Source organism: Chiloscyllium plagiosum, unplaced genomic scaffold, assembly GCF_037043375.1.
Source record: "Chiloscyllium plagiosum isolate Xiang-an unplaced genomic scaffold, Cpla_swu_hap1 HiC_scaffold_5, whole genome shotgun sequence".
NCBI lineage: Eukaryota > Metazoa > Chordata > Chondrichthyes > Orectolobiformes > Hemiscylliidae > Chiloscyllium > Chiloscyllium plagiosum.
The window spans coordinates 71,768,092-71,774,793 of NW_028270143.1; the positions used below are offsets into that span (position 1 = coordinate 71,768,092).

A 6,702-nucleotide genomic window follows, 5' to 3' on the forward strand; every position below is an offset into this window, starting at 1 on the left:
CACAGTCTGCTCTTATTTCTATATAGCTATTGGAGTACCTTTCCCTCTAGCAAAGCATTCAGCCTGCTTGTTAAATTTATCAAAGCCCTCTAATAAACAAGCCACTTCCTTGCATATGAAATCTCTCTCTCTAGTTTTTCTACTACAGTGACTACACTTCAGAACTGCTCCACTGATTGAAGTGCATGGAGATGCGATGTAGATATACAAATGCCTTCCTAGTTTTACTTCAATAGTGCTCTCCATTCAGAGACATTTAAATTCTTGCAGCGCTGAAAGGCACCGGACTGCAAAGCTATTGAGATGGGGGTGTTACCGAGAATCAGAGACAAAGTACAACAGAGGGTAAAAACAATGACTGCAGATGCTGGAAACTAGATTCTGAATTAGTGATGCTGGAAGAGCACAGCAGATCAGGCAGCATCCGAGGAGCAGTAAAATCGACGTTTCGGGCAAAAGTCCTTCATCAGGAATAAAGGCAGAGAGTCTGGAGCGTGGAGAGATAAGCTGGAGGAGGGTGGGGGTGGGGAAAAAGTAGCATAGAGTACAATAGGTGAGTGGGGGAGGGGATGAAGGTAATAGGTAAAAACAATGACTGCAGATGCTGGAAACCAGATTCTGGATCAGTGGTGCTGGAAGAGCACAGCAATTCAGGCAGCATCCGAGGACAGGCAAAATCGACGTTTCGGGCAAAAGCCCTTCATCAGGAATAAAGGCAGAGAGCCTCTCCACGCTTCAGGCTCTCTGCCTTTATTCCTGATGAAGGGCTTTTGCCCGAAACGTCGATTTTGCCTGTCCTCGGATGCTGCCTGAATTGCTGTGCTCTTCCAGCACCACTGATCCAGATGAAGGTAATAGGTCAGGGAGTAGGGTGGAGTGGATAGGTGGGAAAGAAGATAGGCAGGTAGGACAATCTCCTCTAGCTTATCTCTTCCACCCTTCAGGCGCTCTGCCTTTATTCCTGATGAAGGGCTTTTGCCCGAAACATCGATTTTACTGTTCCTCGGATGCTGCCTAAAGTACAACAGAGAGGCGCTCAAAGACTTCCCCATCTTCGGCAGAGTGGACAACCTAATTTCGGCGCGATCAATCGACTCTGCCGCCACCGTTGATATTACTTGTGCAGAGAAAGAGACAGACAGACAGAGACAGCGCGAGGGCAAGCCGCTCAGGCCGGAACTGGGCTAGGGCTCTGCGTGTGACGAGGCGAAAACTGGAACATCACGGCCTACAGCCAATTAACTGACCGCTCCGAGCGCTTTCCCGGGCACGGCCACAGGGTAGTATCCCAATCCCAATCCCAATCCCAATCCCTGATTCCCTTACCCCCACCTTCGACCCCTACCTGCTCCTGGTTCCCGGCGCTCGGTTGAAAATTCTAAACAACAGATTCAAACTGCGGCACGGCCGAAGCTGATTGGCTCCCTGTGAATAGAGCACGTGACCACTAACGGGCGGAGTCCGTGACAGAGCTGTGGAGCCCCGGTGTGATCTGCCTGCTCAAAACAAAACTACCACTTTCTAGCATCGTACCACAGCCTTGCATGCAGGTGCATATCTAAATATGTCCTAAATGAGGATATCTGCTTTTTCGAACCCGCACAGGCAGTGCCGCCACCTTCTGGGTGAAAACAAAAGTTTCCTCACGTGCCCCCCTGAACCTTCCAGAAGTTAGAGGGCGTTCTGGTGTAAGGCAACTTCTGCAACTCCGCGATACGGAAAATAGCGTTGTAGAAAAGGCTCTACAAACAATCTCCATACCTATAATCGTTCAGTAGAAAGTTTGTGTTATTCGAACAGCGTCCACAATTGGTCAATCGCATTATGGACGATTCGTGTTGACGAAACGCGCATATTATCAGAACGATCAGTACTTTAAATTGCCCCGCCCCCGTCATCGAGATGTACAACACAAAAACAGACCCTTCGTCCAGCTCGTCCTTGCCGACCAGATATCCCAACCTCATCTAGTCCCGATTTGGAGGTGCCGGTGTTGGACTGGGGTGTACAAAGTTAAAAATCACACAACACCAGATTATAGTCCAACAGGTTTAATTGGAAGCACACTAGCTTTCAGAGTGCCGCTCCTTCATCCAGTCCCATTTGCCAGCACTTGGCCCATATCCCTTTAAATGTTTGCCATGCATATACACCATCCAGATGCCTGTTAACTGCTGCAATTGCACCAGCCCCTACCACTTCCTCTGGCAGCTTGTTCCATACACACACCACCCTTTGCATGAAAAAGTTGCCCCATAGGTCCCTTTTAAATCTTTTCCCTTTCACTTTAAATCTCCACCCTCTCGTTCTGGATTCCCCCACCCCAGGGAAAATACTTGGTATATTTATCCTATCCATGTCCCTCATGACTTTATAAACCTCAGCCTTCAACGCTGCAGGGAAAACAGCCCCAGCTTATTTAACCTCTCCCTGTAGCTCAAATCCTTCAACCTTGGCAACATCCTTGTAAATGTTTTCTGAACCCTTCCAAATTTCAAAATATCCTTCCGACAGGAATGAGACCAGAATTGCACACAATATTTCAAAAGTGGCCTAACCAATGTCTTGTACAGCCACAACATGACCTCCCAACTCCTGTATTCAATACTCTGACCAATAAAGGAATGCATACCAAATGCCTTCTTCACTATCCTATCTACCTGCCACTACTTTTAAGGAACTATGAACCTGCACTCCAAGGTCTGTTTGTTCAGCAACGCTCCAAGGACCTTACCATTAAGTGGATAAGTCCTGCTCTGATTTGCTTTTCCAAATGCAGCACCGCACACTTATCTAAACTACCATCCGCCACTTCTCAGCCCATTGGCCCATTTGATCAAGATCCCATTGTAATCTAAAGTAACCTTCTTCGCTGTCCACTACACATCCAATTTTGGTGACATCTGCAAGCTTACTGACTATATTTCTTATGCTCACATCCAAATCATTTATATAAATGATGAAAAGTAATGGACTCAGCACCGATCCTTGTAGTACTTCACTGGTCATAGGCCTCCAGTCTGAAAACCAACCCTCACCACCACCCTATGTCTTCTACCTTTGAGCCAGTTCTGTATCCAAATGCCTAGTTCTCCCTGTATTCCATGAGATCTAACCTTGCTAACCAGTGTCCCATGGGGAACCTTGTCGAACGCCTTACTGAAATCCATATAAGATCATGTCCACTGCTCTGCCCTTATCCATCTTCTTTGTTACTGCTTCAAAAAACTTACATCAAGTTCATAAGATATGATTGCCCATGCACGAAGCTATGCTGATGATCCCTAATCAGTCCTTGCCTTTCCAAATACACGTAAATCCTGTCCTCTCAGGGTTGCTGCTAACAACCTGCCGCACATTAAAAATCACACAATACTACCTGTTGGTCTATAACCTGGTGTTGTGTGATTTTTAACTTTGTCCACCCCAGATCAATGCTGGCACCTCCACATCATTGATTCCTACGTCAACGAGAAAAGAAATATACAGAGAAACCTCAATTATCCGAACGAGATGGGTGGGCAATATTTCATTTAGATAATTGATTATTCGGTTAATTGTTTCAATGCCTCTCCTCTGGGGCTCGGAGTTTTCTGAAGTTTCCTTTTTCCTCGCTCTGCCTGCCTTGCTCCCTCTTTCTGTTTCAGGGTTTGTTTCTGAGCAGACACACACTTGTGTGTAAGGGACCTGCAGCATTGCTGAAGCCTTCCACCGCCCCATCCGTTCAATGGGATTGACATCGCAAGCACTTGCTAAGTCCGCTTCTGTTCCGACGACTAGGCAGCAGCACACTGTGCGTGAGCCCCCGCACCCCATCTGTCAGCACCCCCGACCACCCCCACCCACCGTCCGTGCCCCACCCACCAACAGCAAGACCGCTGCTGCCTGTGGGGGGTGAGTCTCAAAATAGCGCACACACACAGATGCAGCCAAATACGTTTTGGCAAGTTCCACCTTTGCCCTGGACAGGACAGTGTGGGAGAGATTATCTGAGGAAGCGGGGGGGTTTAGGGTACACCCCCGTGTAGAACACCAGGGAAAGTGTGGGAGGAAAGAGAGAGGACAGCAGGCAGTTAGTTGGAGACGGTGCTGGGCTCCCATCGATGTCCAGGACTCTTCTAGGCAGCATTTCACTAAGCAAAATTCATTTTTAATCACTGTAAGTAAAAGACGCGACCAGTGTTGGAAACCTCTTTGATATAACATTTCTGTCAGGACCTTGATATTTTTTTCGGAAAATCTGAAATTCGGAAAATTGATATTCGGATAATCAAGTTTCCTCTGTATTTTGTCTATGCCTCTCACAATTTTATACATCGCAATCAAATCCCACAGTTTTTTTCGGGGCTCTTAGTTTTCTGAAGTTTCCTTTTACCTCGCTCTGCCTGCCTTGCTCCCTCTCTCTATCTCAGGGTTTGTTTCTGAGCAGACACACACTTGTGTGTAAGGGACCCGTAGCATTGCTGAAGCCTTCCCACGCCCCATCAGTTCAATGGGATTGACATAGCAAGCACTTGCTAAGTCTGCTCCCTGTTCCGACGACGAGGCAGCAGCACATTGTGCGTGAGGCCCCGCACCCCATCTGTCACCACCCTGCCGCCACCCTGCACCCCTGTCCACCCCCACCTACCATAGTTTTTTCAATAACACACTGGTAAATGACCTCTGCACCCTCTCTGATACAATTGTATCCCTCCTATAATGTGGTTTTCAGAACTGCAGCCAATACTCTAGCTGTAATCTAACCAACATTTTATACAGTTCCAGCCTAACTTCTCTCCTTTATTAGACGCATAGAGTTGAAGAGAAAAGTATCCTATATAACTTCTTAGCTACTTTATCTGTCCTGCTACCTTAAGTGACAGGTGGTAATGTACACTAATTTCTCTCAGATCCTTGGTGCTTCCCTGCCATTTATCATGTATTTTATCCAATTTTAATTCCATTGAACAACTCACCAGCCAATGTATATCCTCCCATAATGTAAGCCTATACTGCTCACTATTCACCATCCCACCAAATGTTCGTATCGTCTGAGAACTTGTTTAGCAAACCTCCCATATTCAAGTCTAAACCATATATATAGCAAGGGCTCAACACTGACCCTTATGGGACCCTATTGGACATAGGATTCCACTCACAAAAACAGTTAAATCATCACCCTCTATTCCTGCCATTCAGCCAATTCTGGATCTAATTAGCCAAATTTCTTTACATCTCATTGACTCTTATCTTTGCTATCTATCTCCCATGCAGAACCTTATTAAATGCATTGCTGTAGTCCAAGTAAACTATATCAAATATGTTGCCCTCATCAAAACATCAGTTTACCTGTACGAAAAATTTAATTAAATTGGACTCCCCCATCCCAGGGAAGAGACTTTGTCTATTTATTGTATCCATGGCCCCTCATGATTTTATAAACCTCTACAAGGTCCCCCCTCAGCCTCCGACGCTCCAGGGAAAACAGCCCTAGCCTATTCAACCTTTCCCTATAGCTCAAATCCTCCAACCCTGGCAACATCCTTATAAATCTTTTCTGAACTGTTTCAAGTTTCACAACATCTTTCCGATAGGAAGGAGACCAGAATTGCACGCAATATTCCAACAGTGGCCTAACCAATGTCCTGTACAGCCACAACATGACTTCCCAACTCCTGTACTCAATACTCTGATCAACAAAGGCAAGCATACCAAATGCCTTCTTCACTATTCTATCTACCTGTGACTCCACTTTCAAGGAGCTATGAACCTGCACTCCAAGGTGTCTATTCAGCAATACTCCCTAGGACCTTACTATTAAGTATATAAATCCTGCTAAGATTTGCTTTCCTAAAATGCAGCACCTCACATTTACCTAAATTAAACTCCATCTGCCACTTCTCAGCCCATTGGCCCATCTGACTAAAATCCCGTTGTAATCTAAGGTAGCCTTCTTCGCTGTCCACTACATCTCCAATTTTGGTGTCATCAGCAAACTTACTAACTGCTCTTATGCTCACATCCAAATCATTTATATAAATGATGAAAAGTAGTGGACCCAGCAGCACTCCACTGGTCACAGGCCTCCAGTCTGAAAACAACCCTCACCACCACCCTCTGTCTTCAACCTTTGAGCCAGTTCTGTATCCAAATGGCGAGTTTTCTTTAAGGATATCATAGTTTTTCTCCCTGATTTTTATCAAGCTTCCCAAAAAGGATGCTTGTATCATTCCAGTTCTGATACAACCCATCACCCCAAAAATGGTCCTAATGTCCTAGAAATATAGAGTCCTCTCTCCTGCACCATCTCTTCTGCCACACAATAATCAGGACTAATGTCCAATTTCCACATTGATTAGTACTTGGCTCCAGAGAGTAATCCACAGGTCACTATCTACTTACTGATGCAAAATATTCATTTAGTACCTCACCCAGCTCCTATGCTTCCACACAAAGACGGCTATGTTAATCTCTAAGGGGCCCTATTCTTTCCCTAGTTACTTCAATCTACTTATAGAATCTCTTTGGAGATGGGTGGCATACTAAACGAATGTCTTGTGTCAGTATTTACTGTGGAGAAGGACATGGAAGCTCGGGAACTTGGGGGAATAAATAGTGATGTCTTGAAAAGTGTTCATATTACAGAAGAAGAGATGCTGGAAGACGTAAAATGCATAAAGTTGGGTAAATCCCCTAGACCTGAACAGGTGCATCCAAGAT

General features: G+C 45.6%; 1 protein-coding gene across 5 annotated transcripts in view; it reads right to left on the reverse strand.

Annotated features, from left to right (window-relative positions):
• The window catches only part of LOC122549944 (shugoshin 1-like), a 44,297-nt gene extending 42,842 nt beyond the window's left edge, over positions 1–1,455 (reverse strand). For all 5 annotated transcript variants that reach the window (XM_087987301.1, XM_087987303.1, XM_087987302.1 and 2 more), the window contains exon 1: positions 1,346–1,455. The gene's annotated coding sequence lies outside the window, so the exon portion shown is untranslated. The remainder of the gene's footprint in view (positions 1–1,345) is intronic.
• Positions 1,456–6,702: the final 5,247 nt, after the last annotated feature.